We start from the raw sequence: 27,353 nt of genomic DNA, 5'->3' as shown, positions 1-27,353 counted from the left end.
ACACAGAGAGAGAGAGAGAGAGAAGCTGAGACACAGGCAGAGAGAGAAGCAGGTTTCATTCAGGGAGCCTGATGTGGGGCTCGATCCTGGGTCTCCAGGATCATGTCCTGGGCTGAAGGCGGCGCTAAACCTCTGAGCCACCCAGGAGTCCCTCAAAGCTTAATTTTTAACATTCCAGTTTATTCACAAAATTGTGCCAGTTTAGATGATAAATAGAGTCATCTTACATAAATGTTCTAACACTTTCATTTATATTATTCAGTCATGAGAAAGAAGGAAGTTCTGCCACTTGTGACAATATGGATGGACCTTGAGGATATTATGCTAAGTAAAATAAGTCAGACAATGTACATTCTTATCTATTTGTGGAATCTAAAAAAAATCCTAACTCATAGAAATAGAAAGTGCAATAGTGTTGCCAGGGGCTAGGGTAGGAAAATTAGGGAGATGTTAATCAAAGGGCACTTCCAGTTGTAAGATGAATAAGGCCAAAGAATCTAGCCTGATGTGGGACTCTGTCCTGTAACTCTGGGATCACACCCTGAGCCAAAGGCAGATGCTCAACAGCTGAGCTACCCAGGTATCCCCAAATTGAAACTTATTAAGAGTCAATTTAAATGTTATCATCACACACACACACAAAAGGTAATTATATGAGGACAGCGTTAATTAATCTTTTTGTGGTAATATTTTATAATATGAACGTGTATCAAATCATCACATTGTACATCTGAAATTTATATATGTAAGATGCCAATAATATCTCAATTAACCTAGAAAAAATTACTTGAAGAAGATTTTGCTGTAATACTGTAATGATTCTCACCCTAGAAGAAATTTCAGCACCTTGGACAGCCTCAGGCTAAATCATCCTATTTTCTAACCAAGAGTGCAGAGGAAATCAATGTTATATTGAGATAAACAATTAAACTAATTTATCTAATTTCATGGAATCACTTGGGTTTTCTAGATTATCAAACTATCATATATACATGTATATATACACATACATATATATATTTTTTACAGATTTAATATATTTATTTGACAGAGAGAGAGCTCACACAAACAGGGGATGCTGCAGGGGTAGAGAGAGAAGCAGATACCCTGCTGAGCAGGGAGCTCGACTTGGGGCTCGAGCCCCGGACCCTGAGATCATGACCTGAGCCGAAGGCAGATGCTTAACCGACTGAGTCTTCCAGTTCTCCCAAATTGTCTATTACATTTAACAAAACACATTGATTAGAAAATTTTATGTTTTTTTGGTTAAAATATTTTAAACATTATATTTCACAAAGAGATAATGCTAAAAGTATACTGTTCAGATAACTATTATCACAGGTGAATAAACAACAAGGCTACTTAAACTATTTCTCTGGCACTGCTAAAACCTAGTAGCCATTTCTCCGAATTATAGGCCCAGTGATTTGGAGGAAACAGTCTTTCAAATTCCTACTTATGAAGTGATGGTTATTTTCATATATGTAGAAATTTCTTATTTCAGATTAAGTTTAGGGTCTCAGAGCATGGTGAGGAGAATATTGGTTTTGAGAGGAGACATTGTTTTTAGGTTTAAGTATAGGGCTGGACTAGTCCTTTAATACTCTTTAATTCTCTGGTTCTCAGTCTCTCTGAGACTATACAACTAGATGATTTGAGAGGTATAACTAGGTGATCTCAAAGTTCCAATAAATATGAGCTTCATCATAGAGAAGCCACATGCAGCTATCAGGGCTTTCTTGTCACTATGCTGTTCAGCATCTCCTCTAAAAGCAGGACCAGTTGCTCTGCCAACTAAAGGCTTTTCTCAGTTCTTGCAATCATAGCAGCCAATCCTTGTGGAAGCCAGTAGTGAGCTATGGATTCATTTCCCCTGTGACAAGAACAATATCATAAAAAGCTTTCTTGGAGCTTGGCATGCTTGTTATAAGCAGTGGCAAGCATTTTAACCATGCTAGTACTAGAGGTTTTCATTACCTTAAGTGACATCTTACATCACTAGTGCCAGCATAGCTTGTCACCAAGTACCACAGAACCATTTCTACCTCCCCCCAGATCTGTCCTAGTAACACAGGCAATTTTGCTTTCTGATGAGGCTTATTGCAGGCTGCAAAAAACCACAGTGTCTTACTCCATGGTTACACAAATCACTTCCTCAATCAAAGCAGACAGATTCAGGTAGCAGCATTCACTGACTCCTGATAGAAAGAAAGCTTTCAGTCTGATGAGCTGGGGATGTTAGAGGAGCATTACAAAAAAAAAAAAAAAGATGTGCTAAAAATGTCCATAAATGTCTTGCACAGAGATTGATATGTTACTTCTTATAAACGCCCTTGTCCAAATAAACATTCTCAGGTCAAGGGCAAATAGTCATCATCTTTTAATAATCTTATTTTTAATTTATGTTATAAGTATCAAGGACAAAATAAAGAGCATTGGAAAAAGGAAGCTTAAAGATAATATGTGGTGTGGTGTACTTAAAAGATTCTTGTATTTCAAGTCAGAAGATTCTGCTTGTGATCCTCCATGTTCCTCCTCTTGTCTGTATGAATATAAACAAGCTACCTAACCTTCATGGCCCTCAATTTCCTGCCTCATAATATTGGGTTGAATGCACAGTTTTCTAAGATGACTTCTGATCTAATAGTCCTTGATTTTAGGGCTCAGAATAAGACAACACCTTTTTTTCAGAACTTCAAGGCTCACCCAATCCCCATACCCTAGCACTACTACTTCCTTTGAACTTCACTATTTCTAAAACACTCCAGATCTTGTAGGTTAGCAAACTAAGACACATTTTAAGTATCTTCCCATGATGTATATGTATAAGAGCAATCTATACTCGCAAAGAACTTGAATTGCTATCTGCAGAGTTTACACAAACATAGAAATAAAAATTTCTTGTTTTAGCTCATATTACTATATCCCCCAACTTTATATAGTGACAAATAGAAGAACCCCCACATTGAGAATATAAATTGTATCCTTTATTCACTTTTCAATTTTCCTATCACCTTATGATTTTTTATAATGTAATTGAATACTAGCAATCATTATAATTATTATATAAATTTGTATTTAAGAACATGAAAAGATGCTTATTATCTATCAGTATTAAAAAGCAGTTAAAAAAAGAGTTTAGTGTAGCTCCATTATACTTTTTTACATACTTATACATATTACAAGTAACTATATATGCATACATAAATGTATGGAAAAGTGTTCCATGAGTCTATGTTAAAGGATTATAACTGCTTTTTTCAGTTTTCACTATAATTTGAACTTATTATAATGTACATGTATTATTTTCATAAAAAATAAAACCACATTGATATAAAAAATAAACCTTTTAAATCAAAGTCCAAATTGGTTCCAAATATACTTTTTCTAAACCTTAGTAATTATTATATTCAGATTTATAAATATGTATATAGATAGTAATTATTCTTTTCTTATATTTGTGGTGCAGTCTTATTTTTCATTCTAGGCAAGGATATTTTATATACAAATTGAGGTGTATCTATATAAATAATGTGTTCTCATTTTCAAATTCAAAAAACTATTCTCAAAAAAACAAATTGAATAGTTTAATTTTGGCATTTACCTGTGAAACTCTCATCTAACAATGTTTGCTAGCAGATGCCCAATGCATGATTTTGAATGAATAATAGATTTTTAACATGATTTAATTATAGTAGATAATATAAAGTTAAGGCATCTTTAACCTTCAGAAAACAAGGAAAGTTTTTTGTTAGTCCCTCTTTTCAGAGATGAGGAAACAGACATAGCTTCCAATTGCTAAAAATCTCTGAATGCCTAGCGTTTTTTTTTGTTTGTTTGTTTTTTGTTTTTGTTTTGTTTTTTTGTTTTCACTTTAAGAGACATGAGAGACTCCTAACTCTGGGAAACAAACGAGGGGTTGCAGAAGGGCAGGTGGATGGGAGGATGCGGTAACTGGGTGACAGGCACTGAGGAGGGCACTTGATAGGACGAGCACTGGGTGTTATACTATATGCTGGCAAATTGAATTTAAATTTTAAAAAATGTAAAAAAAATCAGACAAGCAAGTCCACTCACACACTCAAAAATAATAATAATAAAGGACTTTGATGATGAATCTTGGAGTGAAGAGTGACATATGTTCACAGACTTAACCTACATGACCACTGCAATCAGTCTGAGATTTTTATATTATGTTTTATTAAAAATAAGTTCATATTTATTATAAAATATTTTCTGTAAAACAAGTTTAAATGCATATTTTTAAAGTAAAATAAATCCAGTAGGCTGTCTAGAAAATTATTGATAACATTTTGGTTTACATTATTTATATTTTTTTAGTCTTTTACATGTTTGTGTTATACATATATTTTTTAAACCAAGGAATTATACTACACCATCTGATTTTTAATGCATCTATTTTACTTATGAAAAATGTATGAGTGTCTTTGACTCATGTTAAATGTTTCCTTCTATTTAAATAGATGATTATTTATTTTATGGACATACTTTCATTTATTTAAACTGCTATGAATTTTCCTCTAAATTTTGAAATGCTAATTTTTGGGGGTCTAATAAGTGTAGTCTCGGGTTGGATTATCAATTAAAGCCTTTGCTAAATTACAGAACGCTTCTAGATCCCATGTGACTTAGTTTGTTCAGGCTGCTATTACAAAATATATAGACTGGGTGGCTTACAAACAACAAACATTTGTTTCTCACAGTTCAGGAAGGTGGGAGGTCTGTGATCAAGGCACTGGCAAATTCAATGTTTGGTGAGGACTTCCTCATTCATAGACAGCTGTCTTTTCACTGTGTCCTAACATGGTAGAAGAGAGAAAGGAGCTCTCTGAAGCTTCTTTTATAATTGTACTAATCCTATATATGAAGGCTCTGCCTTCATGACCTAACCATCTCCAAAGGTCTCACCTCCTAATACCATTACCATAAGGGTTAGGATTTAAACATCAATTTTGAGAGTATACAAACATTTAGACCATAGTACCGTATTAGAAGTTTTCTAAATCCAGAGAAAAACAACAATAACAAGATAGTACACCTATCAAGGATTGTGATAGCATTTTAACAGAGATGAAGGAAGCTACAGCTCTAAATACTTTGCCATCTGATGCCCATCAAGATTGGACTGTCGTCCACCTTACTAATAAGCTCAAGACCCATTGGTACTCCAAGATGCTGCAACTAAAATGGCAGATGTGGCTGTATTTTTTTCTATATCTGGACATTTTTCTCATTCGTTGGTCTCAGACTTGAAGTTTCTGTTGAACATCTTCAAAAGCTAAGATGCTTCCCATGCTTCAATCTCCAATTTTTTTTAATTAGAATTTTTCTCTAATTCTCTGAGATAATTTTTATATTTCTTTATGGATCTTTCATGAGTTTTACACAATTAATATATTACTAAAGATCTTCTAGCTCAATAACAAATTTGTATGTGAGAATACTTACACTTTTTGATTTAAAATACTTTTTGATTTAAAATTTCTGAATCCAGAAATTTTCTTAGCAATAAGCAGACTTTAATACTTTAAGCCTTATTTTTTAAACATTATATTCTTAGTAGTGTGATAAAGTTTCTAGCTTTAAAAGTGTAATTCATATGCAAAGATATTGAAGTTTGATCATTGTATTTTTACCAATAAAAATAAGATTTTCTTCAATTGTTGAAGAAAGCAGGTGAGGCAAAGCTTTATAATTTCCCCATTTGTTTCCTGCAAGTCACAATCCTTTCTAAGACTTTCTTGGGTGTGAGGAGCAAAGACTCCAAATAAGTCTGAAGCCAATGGCAGGTGCCCATGTACAGATTCTGCCTTAAGCCTCCATCCTGGTCCTCTAATCTACTGTATAATCTTAATTCATTCTCTGAAATAACCATCCTGAATTTGGAAAGACAATAGGATATCTGTACTCAGCCACTGCACCACTGTGGAGAGGATTAGCCAGGACAGTATTAGATGTGCCATCTACAGACCATCTTCCCACCTACAGATTTGTCAGGAGACAATTCATTGGAAAGGAAAGGGTGGGCAGAAAGAGGGAGCCAGTTGTAGCTGACTTTGACATGTAGTTAATTATTTACACTTTAAAGTGGCTTAGAAGCCATTTTTTTTCTCTCCCTCTTACAAACCTCAACTAGCTGAGTCAGGAGCTTGGGCAATGTGAATTGTCAGGTCTAACTGCCCATTTTGACCTCCTTGCTCCACTAGCAGTACCTTTTTAAGCCCTGTGAGTGCGAGTTGAAAGAAAAATGCCTTAAATGGGCTAGGTTCTCATAGTCAAAGCAAAGCCAAGAAGTGAAGCAATTATCCAGACCATTTAGGGAAAGACAGGTAAGGTTTTCTGGACATATCAGCCAAATAGAAAATTAATGCATGAAAAATGGAAAGCACCAATTCTCATCACAGTTTGGCTGCTGCTTTGCAGAAAGCTGTACAAATGATGTCCCTGAGTATAAATGGCAAAGAGCTAGAAAGTAACTAAATGTCACTCATTTATCCTGCTCGATTCAAGTCTACCACTCAAACTTTTTGTCCCAATCAACTCCCACCCTCTGCTTTACCTCTAAGAATGCCAAGATCCACGAAACTCTCAACCACAGTGTTTTAGGAGTCTATTCTTGTAGGGAATCAACAGGTGGCTTTTATTAACGTCACAACCTCACTTTAGTTGCCTTCCTTTGTGTCATTCCTCAAGATTCCTCTCCCATCATCTCTTGCCCCACCCATTTCCAAGCATCCCATGGTATATGCCCATCCCTAGCCTCTCAAGATTTCTTGTTTTACCTGGACATCTAAGTCTGAGAATTACAATATATGCTTGCTTTGTAATGACACACAATTCATTGCCATGTTTTAAAAAACCCAGATGTTTACGTTGTAGCTTGCATTAAATGTTGATGTCAGTACATTAATGGGTTAACTCATTTTCCTACAGTACTGATCTTCACATTTTAATGGAGATTACACTGCAACTGGGACTGGTATCTTCTAAAATCTTAAACCACTGGAGTTACAATAGTATGGTAATTTCCGGCACTGTGGATGGATAATGAGGGACAATTGTGGAGCAGGTGGATCTCTTATTGCCTATAAAACACACCCCCTGTGATGCCATGCATAAACCTGGATGCCTGTTCAATCCAACCATGTTTTATGTTTTCCTATTTTACTCTGGGTTGAAATATACTGTCATTATTAAGTCAGGTACCTTCTTTATCCTTTCTCACCTCTTTTGCCTTTATTAATCTCTTCAATATTGCTTTCTGTAGAAGTCTGGAAAGGAATGTGTTCCTTTAGTTTCTGCTATATTTAAATTTCCAAACTTTTTATCCTTTCTTCTGTCTGCCTAAACAAAAGTGATCAGAGAAAAGTCTTTTCAATTCCCCTGCTCATAGGGAATGGGAAAAAGAAAATGTCACCACCATTTAGTGGCCCTACCTTAATTACATTGATTTGTTTCAACAAATATCACAAGAGTAGATTTGAAAGAAAAGGAGCCTGAGCTTTGTTCTAAAATAGATCTAGGTTTGTTTTAGTTCTGCCCTTTGCCAATCATGAGAACTTTATCAAGATGCCTGATCTATATACAGATTTCAATTTTGTCATCTCTAATTTGGAGAGAGTATTATTTACCGCGAAATATTGTTGCTGGTCTTGAATGATATGTATATGAAATGCCTAAGAGTGTAAATACGCTATGTTCAGTGAGGGAAACTTACTAAGATTAGTTGTAGAGCACTGTACCAAATATTGCAGGAATTAAAGAGATGAATTGGATAGACTGACTTTCTCTCTAAGATGCTCTCAGGCTAGTAGTGAGTTAACTTCTTGCTGCAACAACTCTGATTCTTTACATCAAGTTAAATCTAAAACTATCCACTGAATTGTGTGTCCTCCAAATTCATATTTTGAAGGACTAACCTCCAATGTAACTGTATTTGGAAACGAGGCTTTTAAGAAGATAATTAAGGTTAAATGAGATCATCAGGACAGAACCTTAATCTAATAGGACTGGTGTTCTTAGAAGAAAAGGAGGCACCATAAGCATATACACACACAGGAAAGGTCATGGCAGGAAATGGGGAGAAGACAGCTTTCTGGGAAGGGCCTCAGAAGAAACCAATCCCGCCAATTCCTTGATCTTGAACTTCCAGCTCCCAGAAGTATGAGAAAACAAATTTCAATTGTTTGAGCCACCCAGTCTGTGATATTTTGTTTTGGCAGCCCTTGCTGACTACTATACCTGATATCAAAGAAGAATAGTTATCTGACTTTTGGAGATCAGAGAAGAAAGAGAGATTTCTGTTTGTTTCTCAATGCAGGAAGCAGAAAAGTCTACGTGGAAGAAGATTTGGAGAACAGGTAGGTGTTGAACAAAAAGAGACAGAGGACACATGCAAATACAGGGGAGAGTCTGCGAGTGCAGTTGGGAGAGATTGGAAACCTAGGAGCAGAACACAGGGACAGTGAGTCCCTCAGGCACAATACTATTTCTTCACTTTGGAATTTAAACATATAGAAAATAAATGTGACTATATATAAATATGACTCTTGGCATTTAAATAATCATAATCATATTTGGCATTTAAATAATCATAATTTGGCTTGATAGAAAAACCACCTCTTTCCCAGAAAGGTCTGAAGCTCTTGTGATCCACGGTAGTGATCTGTGCCATCCACTATGTTAGTCTTCTGTATGTAAAGGACATGTTTTGAATAATAGTATTAGGTGTTTCTGGGTGGCTCTACCTTTTGCTCATGTCATGATCCTGGAGTCCTGGGATTGAGTCACATTGGGCTCCCCTCAGGGAGCCTGCTTCTTCCTCTGCCTATGTCTCTACCCCTTTCTCTATGTCTCTCATGAATAAATAAATAAAATTAAAAAAAAAAGAATTAGGTGTTTTTTGAAGGCACTTACGTTCCCAAAAAGGAAGTAACAGAACGAGTGCTGTTCTGATACAAAGGGCTTTTGAATCAAATAGTTTGGATTAGAGTCTGGGCTCCTCAATTTATAAGCTATTTGCCTTTCATGAAATCCCTAGTTTCTGTAAACAGTTTCCTCAGCAATAAATTTAATAATTACTCCTGCTTCTACTTTGTGGACTACGTTCTGAGAATGCAAAAAAGGTATGCACTTAGTACGGTGCCTGGAATATAAGCAATAGTAACCATTGTTTAATTATTATGCTCTACTACTTATCAGAAAACAAGACTGTAGCAGCCATCAAATCAAAGGAGCTGGTATGATATAATGGAAACCACTTGCTCACCTCCCACTTCTATACTGCATTGAAGTTAATCCCCTTGCTCCTAGAATAAGCATTAAACACTTAGCCTTTGGGAAAAAATTATATTTTGGAAAAATTTAAATACTTAGTATATATTGAGTTGTTGGCAGTCTTTACCATACAAACAGATCAAGTTTTTCCTTGGCCAGCTAAAACAGGGCTCAAAGGTAAAATATACTTTGATGGAGTTTAAGATGAAGAGATATATTTGTCATGCATTCAGGAGAGTAGATTCAGGTGAAAGGGTTTGGAGTGTAGTGTTGGGCAGCCCTGGGCAGCTGTCAGCATCAGGAAGATGGGGTAATCAAGAAAGGAGAGGATGCAGATTTTGGTGGCTCATGCATTGTGAAGACAAAATGTACCTAGCTTGTCACTTTCCTATGGAAGCTTTGCTTTAGTATATTTTATTAAAGTTTGTAAGAACAGACTGTTTGTGATATAGTATATCACATCTGTTCCAATTCTCATCATTCCTGGGAAAACCAGACTAAAATTCCCTATAACTTTGCATATGGAGGTCTATAGATTCCTGCATTACCTCTCATTGGTTCTAGAAGAGAAATATCCCTAATTAAGCCTTTAATCTGCTAAGAAAAGTTGCTAATATTCTTTATGTTTTTAAATGCCAATGAAGGGCTAGAGTTTTCCAGTAATTTGTTTTGGCTGTGGGGGGGGCATATATTTAACCTATTATGTGTCATGGATATTTTGAGAACTTACAGATATTAATTGATTTAATCCTTATGACAACTCTGTGATGTGGAAACTATTACTTCCATCTCTCAGACAAATAAGCTGAGTCACAGATAAGTATATATAAATTCACAAAGCAGATACATGGCGGAGTCAGAATAGCAAGGAAGCTTGCTATCTTAATTATTATCTTAATCATTAAACTTCTATCAGCAACTACTACCAGATACAACAATAAAATAGTCTGCCTCCCTCCCCAATTTTTTTTCTTTTAATCTATGTGGATCCCAGCAAAGTTCATAGCATGATGTTAGTAAAATACAGTACTTTCTCATTAGGTATTCTGTTTTGATCCCCGGCACTACTTTGGTTACACTAACTTAGCACAGCATGGAGAAGCTGAGTACTGATATTATTCCAGAATTGATATTATTTTTAAATTGATAATCTTCTGAATATCTCAAACAGTTACATTTCCTAAGCTCCTGAATCTATCATAGTTTTTCTAAAACAAAATTAAATTGGGATAAAATTGATTGCCAAAAATCCAAGGAATGTGATTTTTTTTTTTTTTAAAGAAGAATCCCAGACCCTTTTCTTTTTCTACAAAACCTGGAGTGTTTTTTTTTCTCCCCAAATTTAAATATTTTTATGATAGGAGTGGATGTACTACATATACACATACAAAAAAAACAAACAACACAAACTCCATCTATATGTATAAAACATATACATTCTATAGATATATGTATACTCAAAATCATTTTGTATTATCTCTTCAAAAAGCATACGTAGCCTAAAGTATCAAGTCAGTGATCTAAGGTTGTGATGGCAGTCCTCTTCACTTAGAAGGCACTCCTCCTTGCTTTCTCTCTAAATGTGCCTTACTTTCTTTCATTGATCTTGGATGAGCCTTAATTATATGTCAGTCACATGGGCTTTTTTGTTGTTGTTGTTGTTGTTGTTGTTGTTAACACTAGTTCTTAGTCTTTTCTGGCTTTCATAACAAAATACAACAGATTGGGTGGTTTATAAACAATGGAAATTTATTTCTCACAATTCTGGAGGCTGGAAGCCTAAGATTAAGGTACCATCTTTGTGTTCTGGTGAGAATCTATTCTCCCATTTGTAGTATGTGCCTTCTCGCTGTATCCTCACATAGTGAAAGGGACAGGAGAGCTTTCTGGGTCAGTTTCAAAGAGGTACTAATTCCATTCATATGGGCGACACCCTCATGACCTAAGTACCTCCCAAAGGCCTTACCTTCCTAATAACATAATACTGGGCATTAGGGTTCCAACATATAAACTTTGCAAGGATGAAGGTATTCAGAACATAGCACTTGATAGCTGATTTCTTCATGAAAATGTGGAGAAGGGAGCATTCTCACTGTCAAAGGCTGAGGCAGCAAATGGCCCTGGTTTAAAAAAAAAATGTTCACAAAACATTGCTGCCTTGTACTTATTCTCATTTTGTTTGTTTGTTTGTTTGTTTAAATTCAATTTACCAACATATAACACCAATGGTCATCCCATCCCCTTCCTTAGTTCCTGTCACCCAATCACCCTAACCCCCACCTACCTCCCCTTCTGCAATCCTTTGTTTCCTAGAGTTAGGAGTCTCTCATGGTTTGTCTTCCTCTCTAATTTTTCTCCACTCAGTTTCCCTCCTTTCCCTTCTGTTTGTATGTTCTTATCACTAGCATAGATAGTAGAGCATTGTGGGTAGGAGTATAGCACCCATCTGGTCTGTACAGGAGAAGCCGTTGGGCCAAGTTGACCAAGTGATCCAATCTTTCAGTGTTTTAGTTCTCTCACCTGCAAAATGTAATACATCATCATCATCATCATCATCATCAAATTCCTGCCTTAGAGGGTGGTTGTAAAAATCACATGAATACATACATACATATATATTTATGTAAATGATATTATTATATGTAATATATACTTATAATATACACTCATTATAGTAATATAGATATATATGTAAGTATATATGTTCAAGATACATATATATCTTAAAGGATGCCTTGCACATAGACAGTTGAGTACCAAATGTCTGCTAGTATTATTAGTTCACTATCCCTTACTGTCAATGAGCTTGTGATACAAATGGGAGAGATAGGGAACATATTGCATAGTGACTGAATGTATAGACTCTGAAGTAATATCGCCTTGGGCAATTTATTTAACCTTTAAGACTTTTCTACCACACCTGTAAAATCGAGATAATACTATTTTTAAGGTCATGACAAAAATTAAGTGATACAAAACCTATAAATTATCTGATATAATACTTAGCACATACTAAGAATTCATAATTATACATTTATTTTATCATTATCATTATTAATGTGTTATTACTAGACCAATAAATCAATAAATATTTGGCCTGTTAGTATTAGTATTAGTCTTAATTGTAGTATTAAATCAAGCACACATGGACCTTTTTCTGATATAAGTTCTTATACTGCATATTGTATGTGGCTTAAACCTGGCTATTTGAAGTACAACCACAGAGTATACACTTAATACCCTGATAATAAGAATTCAGACATTTCCCTAAAAAATTCCTCTTTATTTTCTGCAGTTTTTTGCTTTTCTTTGGAAATCCTAGGCTTCTGCCTTGCACGATGCCTCTTATGGAGTTGGGCACACATTATTACTACAATCAAGTTTCTGTGTAGTAACAGAAGATAGCAGTTCTTTAGAAGAGGACTTCAAATTAATTTCCAAGCAGCAAGGCTGCTGCTGCACGGTCCATCATTGTCAGACACTCCATTCTTCCTACGTGACCAGGAATAGCAATGAACGCTTCCAGCAAGAAAACCGCCTGCCAACTCCCATATCTTTAAAAGTGGACTCTAAACAGACACCTCATAATGAGCCTGCCCTCATCTGTGATCTCATGAAATAATCTATTAGCCAACCATAAGGTTGTTCATTAACTGTTCCTTCTTCACACCTTTGTTGGATATAATATGAAGTTTGCTTTCTTTAATCACTGATAAAAATAAATCAGCTACATTGCTCTGAGTTATTCTTTTAAAGGACTCTGATCTTTATCTCTGTCAACTTTTGTCCAGTCTAGTGATGTGATGTTGTAGTGATCCTAACCTTCCTATGCCCCTGCGTTTAACAACAATGGGATACACTGACCAGTATCTATACTAAGATTTCACAAAGGAGGCATATTTTGCATGTGGCTCATTTTTCTAAACAGTAACACTTCAAAGACTACTTGGCCTATGGCTTTTTATTGTTTTTTAATTGAAAAACACTATATATGAACTTGATCAGAAAGAATGTGTGGTACTCATCTCTCAGACTCAATATGGCCTGAATCTTGCTCTTTTATCATATATTCTATCATTTTCTCCCCATTTTGAGCATACAAGGTCTAAAAACTAGTTCACCAGAGCATAACAAAGTACGAGACTATTTACATTCATATCTCACTTAAAATTGAGCTTATTCCTTCTGCATGACCTTTACCAGGCACACTAATCTCCCACAGCCTCAATTTTCATATCAATAAAAAAAATATTACCTATCCCACAGGGTTGCTGTTAGGCTAGAATGTGCAATACCTGTTAAGTGCATTGCAGAGTTCCACACATATGGGAAGGGCCCAGAACACATTTTAGATAATTTTTGTTATTATTATCTTAGAAATATGAAGTGAAATTCCTGCACAAAGGGTTATGGTCATTCTTCAGAGACTGTGAATCAGGAAAGTAAACACAGCATTGTTTCCCCAGGAAACACATTTAACATTGGATTATAAGTTAAGAAACACACACAGGTTTTGAACTTGCTCAACAGACTCAGGGTAGACGTTTAGGCCTGAGGTTGTGCTGACTATAGTGGGAATGATAAATATTGAGTATCCTTCGTGGGGAAATCACAGTTGAAATTCATATACATTGACACATTGACAAGAGTCAGGAGCCTAAGAGAAGAGATTTATGGATGGCATGTTCTGATTGCTAGAAGGAAAAGAATGACCTCTGACTTACTGTGTTTTACTCTAAATATTCTACATAGTAAATGATCAACAGTCTTAGAAATAAACAATCTCAACCTTTTCTACAAAATGTCTAAATAATAAGGAGTATAGAATGCAAATGTCTACATCACCAGATAAACAAATACCAAACACTAGATGAAGACATATATCATATCATCAGATACACAATTATATTTAGCTGAATTGTAATGTATACCAGATGGCAAACAGACAGCTCTAGGTTGATTTTAGGCAATAGACATATTTTTCTAGGCCTGCACAGTGTTGGATGAGATTGTAGCCTAAACATTTTGACTTATTTTTGAACATTGGAAAAATAGAATATTTTATATAAAATTCAGTCACATATATAAATGGCTTATTAAAATATATAAAGAAAAATAAAGGCACAGTTCAAGGGAGCCCCATGGTAATGGAACATTTCTTCATCTTGCATGTGGTGGTGGTTACACAAAGCTACATATATGATAAAGTTATATAAAACTATAGCCACACTCAAGAGCTTATAAAACTGGTAAAATCTTAGTAAGCTCTGTGGATTATACCAATGTTGGTTGCCTGGTTTTGATGGTGTATGATAGTAATGCAAGAGGTTACTATTGGGGGAGGTTGGGTAAAAGGGGTATAGGAACTTTTTGTATGTTTTTGCAACTTTTTGTTTTATTCTGTAATGATTTTAAATTAAAAGTTAAGAAAATATAAACAAGGCAAGAGACTACAACAACAGATATCCAGATGGCAATAATTTGGAATACTACAACAGGTGCCCCTTTATTCAAGGAATGGGAAGAAGGGAAGACGGAAGGAAAAAGAGAAATATGAAAGGACATAACTAAGAGAAGGAGGAAGACAATTCAGAATTTCTACAGACATAGAAAAAATATATATGTAAATGGTATGAAAAATAACTACTTCAAAAGAAGACAGGAAACAAGGGCAAAATAGACTGACCAATGAATAAAAGGAAGAACAGTATCTGAAGTTAAAATATATCATAAATCAAAATAATTGTATGTACATTGGTTAAAAAATGTGAGATTAATGGCCAATGTTAGAATAGTCATAAAAATGTAGACATAGGCTATATAAGATACATATCTAACACGTAAGAGCTTAAAATATTGAAAATTAAATGACGCAAAAATTATTCCAGATATTAACCAAAAGAAAGCTGCTGGACCTATATTAACATAAATTCTGTAGTAATCACATAAAAATTAATATAGTTCACCAGATACTATGTTATGCTAAAATTTTTAATTTTATGTTCCTAAATTTAACATACTTAAAGAGAATTTGATCAAAATCTCCAACAAGAAACTTTTACAAATCCCCCGCCAGAGGAGGAGATTTTAGCATGCCTGTTTTTGTAAATAAGCAGATAAAAATGAGGAAAGAGAATATTTGAATAACCTAACTAATAAGTCTGATTAGAAAGTCATTTAAGGGATGCCTGAGTAGCTCAGTGGTTAAGCACCTGCCTTCAGTTCAGGGCATGATCCTGGAGTCCCGGGATCGAGTCCCACATCAGGCTCCCTGCATGGAGTCTGCTTCTCCCTCTTTATGTGTGTCTGCCTCTCTCTCTCTTTCTCTCTCTCTCTCTGTCTGTCTCTCATAAATAAAAATCTTTAAATAAAAAAAAAGTCATTTAAAACCTGTATCTATGAAGGGAAAGGAAACAAAAGCAAAAGTGAACTATTGGGACTTAATCAGGATAAAAAGCTTCTGCACAGCAAAAGAAACAGTAACAAAAGTAAAAGGCAACTTACAGAATGGGAGAAGATATTTGCAAATGACATGGATAAAGGGTTTGTATCCAAGATCTATAAGAACTTATCAAACTCAACATAAAAAATCCAATCATGAAATGAGTAGAAGACATGAACAGAAATTTCACCAAAGAAGACATAAACATGGCCAACAAGCACATGAGAAAATGCTCCGTATCACTTGTCATCAGGGAAATACAAATCAAAACCACAAAGAGATACCACCCGACACCAGTGAGAATGGGGAAAATTAACAAGATAGGAAACAACAAATGTTGGAGAGGATGTGGAGAAGGGGGAACCCTCTTGCACTGTTGGTGAGAATGTGAACTGGTACAGCCACTTAGAAAACAGTGTGGAGGTTCCACAAAGAGTTAAAAATAGAGCTGCCCTATGACCCAGCAATTGTACTACTGGGTATTTACCCCAAAGATACAGATGTAGTGAAACAGCGGGACACCTGCACCCCATTGTTCATAGCAGCAATGTCTATAATAGCCAAACTGTGGAAGGAGCCACGATGGCCTTCGACAGATGAGTGGATAAAGAAGATGTGATATATGTGTGTATATATATATATATATATATATATATATATCTCACATATATATATTACTCGGCCATTAGAAATGATGAATACCCACCATTTGCTTTGATGTGGATGGAACTGGAGGGTATTAGGCTGAATGAAGTAAGTCAGTTGGAGGAGAACAATCATCATATGGTTTCACTCATATGTGGAATATAAGAAATAGTGAAAGGTATTATAAGGGAAAGGAGGGGAACTGAGTGGGAAAAATTAGAGAGAAGGACAAACCATGAGGGACTCCCAAATCTAGGAAACAAACAAAGGGTTGCGGGAGGGGAGGTGTGTAGGGGGATGGGGTAACTAGGTGATGGGCACTGAGGAGGGCACTTGATGGAATGAGCAGTGGATGTTAAACCATATGTCAGAAAATTGAACTTCAATAAAAACAAATGAAAAAAACTTATATCTAGTAGTTGAAGGGTACACAATCTTTAAATATATACATGGAGCATTTGCGAAAACTAACTATATATTCGGCTACAAAGGAAGTCTCAAAAATTTTAAATAATTGCCAAAGAGTTGGCAAAATAAGATACATCCAATATGATCCCATGTGTATAAATTTAAAAATATGAACTATATATTATTAAAGATATATAATTATGTAATAAATACAGTAATGCAAGAAATTAGTAAGTATCCGGGAGTCAGTGGGTAAGGAGGAATATGTGGACTAAAGGGAAGGTTGTATACTCAGGATTCTCCAAAAGCATGTGTAATGTTTTACTTCTAAAACCAAAGCTGGGGGCATCCCTGGGTGGCTCAGTGGTTTAGTGCCTGCTTTCGGTCCAGGGCGTGATCCTGAGTTCCAGGATCGAGTCCCAGGATCGAGTCCCACATTGGGCTCCCTGCATGGAGCCTGCTTCTCCCTCTGCCTGTGTCTCTGCCTCTCTCTCTCTCTCTCTCTTCTCTGTGTGTGTGTGTGTCTCATGAATAAATAAAGTATTTGTTTTAAAAGTAAATAAACCAAAGCTGGATACATAAGTTTTTACTTTAGTATTGTTTACTCCCTCTAGTATATATGTAGTGTTTCACAATGAATTTTAAAACAGAGCACACACAAGTCTTTAACTCTCTGATTCACCCCAACCCACTGCTCCCCACTTCGACTGAGGTTGAATGAGCAAACATAAACTTTTGTTTTCTTTAAAGTAATACTAAGGAGAGAATAAAATATTTTTTAAAATTTCATTTTTAAATAGCAATCCCAAACATTTATTCGTTCTTTCTGCTAGCACCCTGTAGGTATTAATTCATGCACACTAACACTACTACAGAAGAGACATTGTACAAACATTAGTATTATTCTTATTAATGCCAGACAGTTCCCTGCATTTTAGTCTTAGAAATTTGTGTCATTATTATACAAAGCTAATATAAATATGGAAGAATGAATAAGGAGATCTATAAAACCAAAGATCAGACATGCAGTTTATAATGGTTCTCAACTGCTTTGAATTCCTTTGTAATGAGAGTAGAAATGCTGTTGAACAAGAAATTATAATCATTTTTGCTTATAATTAATATTGCTTTACTCATAATTGTTATACTTTAAGTTTATCCTCTCTGGCCAGGCAAATTAGAACCAGCATTGAATAAATTAAAATAATAATAAAAGAAACCATGTTTAAAGCAAGCAAAACTTTGGTGAACATATATTATTGTGTTCATTACAGAATGTGTTCATTGTGGAAGGTTTTCATCTCTTTGCGACACCAGAGAATAGTTTTGATTACCAAATGGCTTTTCAGCCTGGTAAGTATGCACACTGACTAGCTACAGAATCGAACATTTGAGAAACAATTGCTATCAAATTAAAGACTAAGAAGATGTAATCTATATGTCTCTGAATTAAAATCTTGAGTGCAGTGAGATATATACAAAAATATGTGCATGGATAGATATTACCAATGCCACAGATTATATTTATTGTTGACAAAAGGTGAGTGGATTGTAGGCAGGAAATTAGAAAGTTTGTTATCCAGGCATCATGGAAGTGCTAACTCTTACTGCATGCTTGGAAATGGATATTATTAAGGAAGTGTGTTGGTTGTGTACAGCAGAAAAAGGCTAAGGGCATACATTTATCCTACTTTCACCTCAAATTTTATGAAAAGTCAGTGAAGTTGCATATCAGGAAACAAATTCATAACTTTTTATAGTGAGAGGGGTTTCACCATTGAATTAGAGATTGAAACATGTATAGAAATTTGGACTATAACAAATAGTGGAGAAAAAAAAACAATAGTGGAGAAATCTAGTAACAATCTAGAAACATGAATAAGAGGAGACTGTGGCAGAAAGAGAAAACACTCTCCAGCAGAACCTTAGGGAGCCTTCAAACATATAGAACAAGAGTAGGCTATAGACCAGAGTTAGGCATTTATGTCAAAGGCAAATGATCACATCTTTCCACAGTGCATATTTGGAAAGATTAGCCTCAAGATATACGACTGAAGTTCTGCTTTCTAAAGAAATTAAGAAATGTATTTATAGGGGGCAAGAACTTAAAGTAAACATGTTATTTTGGCATAATACAGGTGGTTTGATAGTCATAGGATGCCTGCATGCTCATTCAGGGCAAACTGAAGTGCATCGGTTGACATGTCTTCATCCATGAGATAGAACTCCTAGTCATTTCTTCTACATAGGGGAACAGACACCCACAAAATGCCATAGGAAATTAGGGTCAATAGCTAATATCAACACATAGTCCTTAATTCATAGATATGAATTGAGAACAAAATGTGACTAGAAATTTTCAGGGAGCCAAGAGCAAAATGAGAGACGTATCATGATGAACAGATAGGAAAAATTATGCCAAAAGAAAAACAATTCAAGCATCAGAAAAATGCCTTTTAAAATGTATAGTGAAATCCTGAAATTCCAGGAGATTCTACATTCGATAAAATATGATCAAGCTTCTACTAAAAAGAAAAACAAAACAAACAAAAAACCAGAGGAAAAAAAACAACTTATCAGAGAATAAGGAAGTAGTCCTGGAAAGGAAAATCATTTAAAAACTTAAAAAATAAAACTGAATTGCAAATCTAAAAGACAGAAAAGTTTAAGAAGGATGAAATTATGAGGAAAACATCAGAGATGTGGAGACTCAAATTTCATCATCCAAGTAGGAAAGATTTTAGAAAGAGAGAACACACACACAAAAAGGAGGAAAGACACTAGTCACAGTACTAACTGACTATTTCACAGTATTTAAAACCAAATATCAGATTGAGAAGACCCATGGGGGAACCTGGGTGGCTCAGTGGTTGAGTGTCTGCCTCTGGCTCAGGTCATGATCCCAGAGTCCTGGAATCGAGCACCGTATAAGGCTCCCCATTGGAAGTCTGCTCCTCCTTCTGCCTATGTTTCTGCCTCTCTTTGTGTCTCTCATGAATAAATAAATAAAATCTTAAAAGAGAGAGAGAGAGAGAGGAGAAAGAGAAAGAGAGAGAGAGAGAGAAGACCCATGGATGGGCTGAGATGGTAAATGGATAAAGTCCTACCACTAAGATACATTTCATGAAATTTCAGAATACTGGAGATAATGAGATGGTTTTGAAAGTGATTGTGGAAACATGCCATTTATAGGCAAATGAACAGAAATCAGATTTACATTAGAAAAATGAATGCTGAGAGGCGGGGCAAGATGGCAGAAGAGTAGGGTCCCCAACTCACCTGTCCCCACGAAATTACCTAGATAACTTTCAAATCATCCTGAAAACCTATGAATTCGGCTTGAGATTTAAAGAGAGAACAGCTGGAATGCTACAGTGAGAAGAGTTCCCGCTTCTATCAAGATAGGAAGACGGGATGGGGTGGGAGAGAAATAAAGAAACAAAAGGCATCCAACGGGGAGGCCCCCAGGAGGAGCCGGGCTAGGGCCGCAGGGCGAGTGTCCCCAGGACAGGAGAGCCCCGCCTGGAGAAGCAGGAGCTGCACCAATCTTCCTGGGCGGAAAGGCGAAGCTGGGGCAGGATGCCAGGAGGGCAGGGATGCCCTCAGGCTCCCAGGGGCACTAACAGACACCTGCGCTCGGGGGAGAGCGCGCCACACCCCAGGCCGAGCTCCCTAAAGGGCTGCAGCGCGCGCCTGGCTGGACCCGGAGCAGCTCGGAGGGGCTCGGGGGGAGGCTCCGCACAGAGGGGGCTGCGCGGCCCGGAAGCGCGATTCCAGCAGCGCAGGCCCCGGAGCCCAGGGCGCTGGGGACACAGCCCAAGATCGGGCGCTCCCCCCGGGGCAGGAAGAGGCTGGAAGGGCACAGGGCAGCAAAGACACTCCTGCCTCCTGACAGCCCCCAGCTTTGCAGATCAGCGCCTCCGCCCCCGGAGCATCCAGGCCCCTGCGGACTGGGAGCTGCGGTAGTTACTGCGGGAGCTGACTCCAGGGCTGGAGACCTGGCCGCCGCCACTCTTGTTGTTCCTCCTGGGGCCTCACAGGATAAACAACCCCCACTGAGCCTCACAGTGGCCTCACAGGATAAACTGGTTAAACAACTTTCACTGAGCCCTGCACAAGGCGCGGGGCTGAGCAGCTCCCCCAGGTGCTCACACCTGAGAATCAGCACAGCAGGCCCCTCCCCCAGAAGACCAGCGGGAAGGACAGGGGAAAAACAAATTATTGACCAAGCAGCACTGGAAAGTTCCAGGGGAAGTGGAGGGATTTACAGTATATAGAATCAGAGGATGCTCCCCTTTATTTTTTGTTTTCTGTTTGCTTACCCCCCCTTTTTTTCTTTTCTTTTTTCTTTTCTTTACTTTTCTTTATTTTTCCTTTTCTTTTCTTTCTTTTTTCTTTTCTTTTCTTTTCTTTTCTTCTTTTCTTTTCTTTTCTTTTTTCTTTCTTTTTTTTCTTTTTTTCTTTCTTTTCTTCTTTTTCTTCTCTCTTTTTCTCCTTTTCCCAATGCAACTTGTTTTTGGCCACTCTGCACTGAGAAAAATGACTAGAAGGAAAAACTAACCACAAAAGAAAGAATCAGAAACAGTTCTCTCTCCCACAGAGTTATGAAATTTGGATTACAATTCAATGTCACAAAGCCAATTCAGAAGCACAAATATAAAGCTACTGGTGGCTCTGAAAAAAAGCATAAGGACTCAAGGGACTTCATGACTGCAGAATTTAGATCTAATCAGGGAGAAATGAAAAATCAATTAAATGAGATGCAAACCAAACTAGAGGTCTTAACGACAAGGGTTAATGAGGTAGAAGAACAAGTGAGTGACATAAAAGACAAGGTGATGGCAAAGAGGGAAACTGAGGAAAAAAGAGAAAAACAATGAAAAGATCATGAGGATAGATTAAGAGAAATAAATGATGGCCGCAGTAAGAAATTTCTACATTTAATTGGGGTTCCTGAGGGCGCTGAAAGGGACAGAGGTCCAGAATATGTATTTAACAAATCATAGCTTAAAACTTTCCTAATCTGGGAAGGGAAACGGGCATTCCAATCCAGGAAATAGAGAGATAGCCCCCTAAAATCAATAAAAACCGCTCAACACCTCGGCATTTAATAGTGAAGCTTGCAAATTCCAAAGATAAAGAGAAGATCCTTAAAGCAGCAAGAGACAAGAAATCTCTAACTTTTATGGGGAGAAATATTAGATTAACAGCAGACCTCTCCAAGGAGACCTGGCAGGCCAGAAAGGGCTGGCAGGATATATCTAGGGTTCTAAATGAGAAGAACATGCAGCCAAGAATACTTTATCCAAGAAGGCTCTCATTCAGAATAGAAAGAGAGATAAAGAACTTCCAAGATAGGCAGAAACTGAAAGAATATGTGACCACCAAACCAGTTCTCCAAGAAATATTAAGGGGGACTCTGTAAAAGAAAGAGGAAGTCCGAGGGAACAATCCACAAAAACAGGGACTGAATAGGTATCATGATGACACTAAATTCATATCTTTCAATAGTAACTCTGAACGTGAATGGGCTTACTGACCCCATCAAAAGGCGCAGGGTTTCAGACTGGATAAAAAAGCAAGACCCATCTATTTGCTGTCTATAAGAGACTCATTTTAGACATAAGAACACCTACAGCCTGAAAATAAAGTTGGAGAACCAGGTACCATTCAAATGGTCCTCAAAAGAAAGCAGGGGTAGCCATCCTTATATCAGATAAACTAAAGTTTATCCCAAAGACTGTAGTGAGAGATGAAGAGGGACACTATATCATACTTAAATGATCTATCCAACAAGAGGACCTAACAATCATCAATATATATGCCCCGAATGTGGGAGCTGCCAAGTATATCAATCAATTAATAACCAAAGTGAAGAAATACTTAGATAATAATACACTTATACTTGGTGACTTGAATGTGGCACTTTCTACAATCAACAGGTCTTCTAAGCACAACATCTCCAAAGAAACAAGAGCTTTAAATGATACACTGGACCAGATGGATTTCACAGATATTTACAGAACTTTACATCCAAACGCAACTGAATACACATTCTTCTCAAGTGCACATGGAACTTTCTCCAGAATAGACCACATACTGTGTCACAAATCAGGTCTTAACCGAAACCAAAAGATTGGGATTGTCCCCTGCATATTTTCAGACCATAATTCTTTGAAATTAGAACTAAATCACAAGAAGAAGTTTGGAAGGATTTCAAACACGTGGAGGTTAAGGACCATCCTGCTAAAAGATGAAAGGGTCAACCAGGAAATTAGAGAAGAATTAAAAAGATACATGGAAACTAATGAGAATGAAGATACAACCGTTTAAAATCATTGGGATACAGCAAAAGCAGTCCTAAGGGGGAAATACATCACAATGCAAGCATCCATCCAAAACTGGAAAGAACTCTAATATGAAAGGTAACCTTACACCTAAAGGAGCTGGAGAAAAAAACAACAAATAGATCCTACACCCAGCAGAAGAAGAGAGTTAATAAAGATCCAAGCAGAACTCAATGAAATAGAGACCAGAACTGTGGAACAGATTAACAAAACCAGGAGTTGGTTCTTTGAAAGAATTACCAACACCATGGAAATAAAATGATTTAAAAAACATATTATGAGAAGCTATATGCCAATAAATTAGTCAGTCTAGAAGAAATGGATGCATTTCTGGAAAACCACAACCTACCACAACTGGAACAGGAAGAAATAGAAAACCTGAACAGGCCAATGACTAGGGAGGAAATTAAAGCAGTCATCAAAAGCCTCCCAAGACACAAAAGTCCAGGGCCAGATGGCTTGCCTGGGGAACTCTATCAAACGTTTAAAGAAGAAACCATACCTATTCTACTAAAGCTGTTCAGAAAGATAGAAAGAGATGGATACTTCCAAAGTCGTTCTATGAGGCCAGCATCACCTTAATTCCAAAACCAGACAAAGACCCCACCAAAAAGGAGAATTATAGACCAATATCCCTGATGAACTTGGATGCAAAAATTCTCAACAAGATACTAGCCAATAGGATCCAACAATACATTAAGAAGATTATTCACCATGACCAAGTGGGATTTATTCCCGGGATGCAAGGCTGGTTCAACACTCATAAAACAATCAATGTAATTGATGATATCAGCAAGAGAAAAAACAAGAACCATATGATCCTTTCAATAGACGCAGAGAAAGCATTTGACGAAATACAGCATCCATTCCTGATCAAAACTCTTCAGAGTGTAGGGATAGAGGGATCATTCCTCAGCATCTTAAAAGCCATCTATGAAAATCCCACAGCAAATATCATTCTCAATGGGGAAACACTGGGAGCCTTTCCCCTAAGATCAGGAACAAGACGGATGTCCACTCTCACCACTGCTATTCAACATAGTACTAGACGTCCTAGCCTCAGCATTCAGACAACAAAAAGAAATAAAAGGCATTCAAATTGGCAAGGAAGAAGTCAAACTCTCCCTCTTCACAGATGACATGATACTCTACATGGAAAACACAAAAGACTCCACCCCAAGATTGCTAGAACTCATACAGCAATTCAGCAGTATGGCAGGATACAAAATCAATACCCAGAAGTCAGTGGCATTTCTATACACTAACAATGAGACTGAAGAAAGAGAAATTAAGGAGTCAATCCCATTTACAATTGCACCCAGAAGCATAAGATACCTAAGAATCAACCTAACCAAAGAGGTAAAGGATTTTTTTTTTTTAGAGGTAAAGGATCTATACCCAAAAGACTACAGAACACTTCTGAAAGAAATTGAGGAAGACACAAAGAGATGGTAAAATATTCCATGCTCATGGATTGGAAGAATTAATATTGTCAAAATGCCAGTGTTACCCAGGGCAATTTACACATTTAATGCAATCCCTATCAAAATACCATGGACTTTCTTCAGAGAGTTGGAACAAATTATTTTAAGATTTGTGTGGAATCAGAAAAGACCCTGAATAGCCAGGGGATTTTTAAAAAAGATAACCATATCTGGGGGCATCACAATGCCAGATTTCAGGTTGTATTACAAAGCTGTGGTCATCAAGACAGTGTGGTACTGACACAAAAACAGACACATAGATCAATGGAACAGAATAGAGAATCCAGAAGTGGACCCTCAACTTTATGGTCAACTAATATTCGACAAAGGAGGAAAGACTATCCACTGGAAAAAAGACAGTCTCTTCAATAAATGGTGCTGGGAAAATTGGACATCCACATGCAGAATAATGAAACTAGACCATTCTCTTACACCATACACCAAGATAAACTCAAAATGGATGAAAGATCTTAATGTGAGACAAGATTCCATCAAAATCCTAGAGAACACAGGCAACACCCTTTCTGAACTTGGCCACAGTAACTTCTTGCAAGATACATCCATGAAGGCAAGAGAAACAAAAGCAAAAATGAACTACTTGGACTTCATCGAGATAAGAAGCTTTTGCACAGCAAAGGATACAGTCAACAAAACTAAAGGACAACCTACAGAATGGGAGAGGATACTTGCAAATGACGTATCAGATAGAGGACTAGTATCCATGATTTATAAAGAACTTATTAAACTCAACAGCAAATAAACAAACAATCCAGTCATGAAATGGGCAATAGACATGGACAGAAATCTCACAGAGGAAGACATAGACATGGCCAACAAGCACATGAGAAAATGCTCCACATCATTGGCCATCAGGGAAATACAAATCACAACCACAATGAGATACCACCTCCCACCAGTGAGAATGGGGAAAATTAACAAGGCAGGAAACCACAAATGTTGGAGAGGATGTGGAGAAACGGGAACCCTCTTGCACTGTTGGTGGAATGTGAACTGGTGCAGCCACTCTGGAAAACTGTGTGGAGGTTCCTCAAAGAGTTAAAAATAGATCTGCCCTATGAACCAGTCATTGCACTGCTGGGGATTTACCCCAAAGATCCAGATGCAGTGAAACGCCAGGACACCTGCACTCTGATGTTTATAGCAGCAATGTCCACAATAGCCAAACTGTGGAAGGAGCCTCAGTGTCCTTCAAAAGATGAATGGATAAAGAAGATGTGGTTTATGTATACAATGGAATATTACTCAGCCATTAGAAACGACAAATACCCACCATTTGCTTCAAAGTGGATGGAACTGGAGGGTATTATGCTGAGTAAGTAAGTCAATCGGAGAAGGACAAACATTATATGGTCTCATTCATTTGGGAAATATAAAAAATAGTGAAAGGGAATAAAGGGGAAAGGAGAAAAAATGAGTGGGAAATGTCAGAAAGGGAGACAGAACATGGGAGACTCTTAACTCTGGATACAAACAAGGGGTGGTAGAAAGGGAGGTGGGTGGGGGGTGGGGGTGACTGGGTGACAGGCACTGAGGAGGCACCTGATGGGATGAGCACCGGGTGTTATTCTATATGTTGGTAAATTGAACACCAATAAGAAATAAAATCAAAAAAAGAAAAATGAATGCTATAAGAGAAAATTGTACATTCTTGCCAAACTATCCATAATGTGTGAGGACAAAATGGTTATTTTTTTTCAGATTTATTAGGTAAACTGAAGAAAAATGAAATAAAGACCAAGGAAGAAAAATGCACAGGATATTTAAATGCACATAATTCAAAATACCAGGATGGGAGATATGCTGTATAAATAGAGAGTAACTAACTCTAATTGAAATAGGAAGTGAGAGCCTTCAATGTAACAAATGTTATGATGAAAAACTCTTATGATCTTGGAATCAGGCTAAGGCATATGCTTCTTCTATGGATAAGCAAAAGGAAAGCTAATTGAAATCTCCAGGAAGACAAAAAGTTCTTAAGGACCACAATAGATATTTAAAGCAAATTAAACTGATTCATGATTTGAAGTAATTGGTGTAGTTTGAGAAAAGATTAGTTATTTAGCTCTGACATTGTTCTTCAGGGAAGTGGAGAGAGGGTATTTTTTAATTTGCTGTATTTCTGTGCCATTTGATTTTTTTGTACCATGTATATAATTTAACTAGTGGAGATAATACAGTAACCATAATGGAGTTTTGAACTGGTGTCTTATGAGCACAGAGTCAGGGTAGGTAGTCTGGACTAGGAATATTCAACTAAGTCTTCTAAATGGAGATACATAAGAAGTACAATATGAAATATGTTTAGAAGTATTTCAGTAACAAATTGGAAGGATGGTAGGAAGCAAGTGAGAGAAAAGGTAGAAGAAACTCCAACAAGAAGAATATGAACAAAAAAACAGAGGAATGCATCAATATCCATCTATTTACTTAGGCTAGATTGTTCGTGTACTTGCTACTGGAGATAAAAGTTAGTTAAGAAATGGCCACTTCCTAAACAATTTACAATGAAATGATGGAGACAGACCAGCAGGATTGAGTTGTAATACAGTGCCACAATTTGATATTTTGGGTGGTGGGATTTGATATTGAAGATGGGATAGTAGGAAGTGGGTTGTGTGAAAGCATGAGGCAAGCTGTCAGTATTTGGACAGTCACTGAGGGCCCTAAGAGAAAACTCACCAAAGATACATTAAGTGATTGTCTAGAAGC

At 36.9% G+C, this 27,353-nt stretch overlaps 1 long non-coding RNA gene across 1 annotated transcript; it reads left to right on the top strand.

The window, feature by feature from the left end:
- The first annotated feature begins 8,244 nt into the window (after nucleotides 1–8,244).
- LOC144280992 (uncharacterized) lies at nucleotides 8,245–13,038 on the top strand. Its single transcript, XR_013349442.1, has 2 exons — nucleotides 8,245–8,381; nucleotides 12,593–13,038. It is a non-coding gene; the product is annotated as an uncharacterized LOC144280992 (long non-coding RNA).
- The last annotated feature ends 14,315 nt before the right edge of the window (nucleotides 13,039–27,353 follow it).

This window comes from Canis aureus, chromosome 12, assembly GCF_053574225.1.
Source record: "Canis aureus isolate CA01 chromosome 12, VMU_Caureus_v.1.0, whole genome shotgun sequence".
Lineage (NCBI taxonomy): Eukaryota > Metazoa > Chordata > Mammalia > Carnivora > Canidae > Canis > Canis aureus.
Note: the sequence above shows the minus strand (reverse complement) of the source record. Positions and strands in the feature narration are given on the sequence as shown.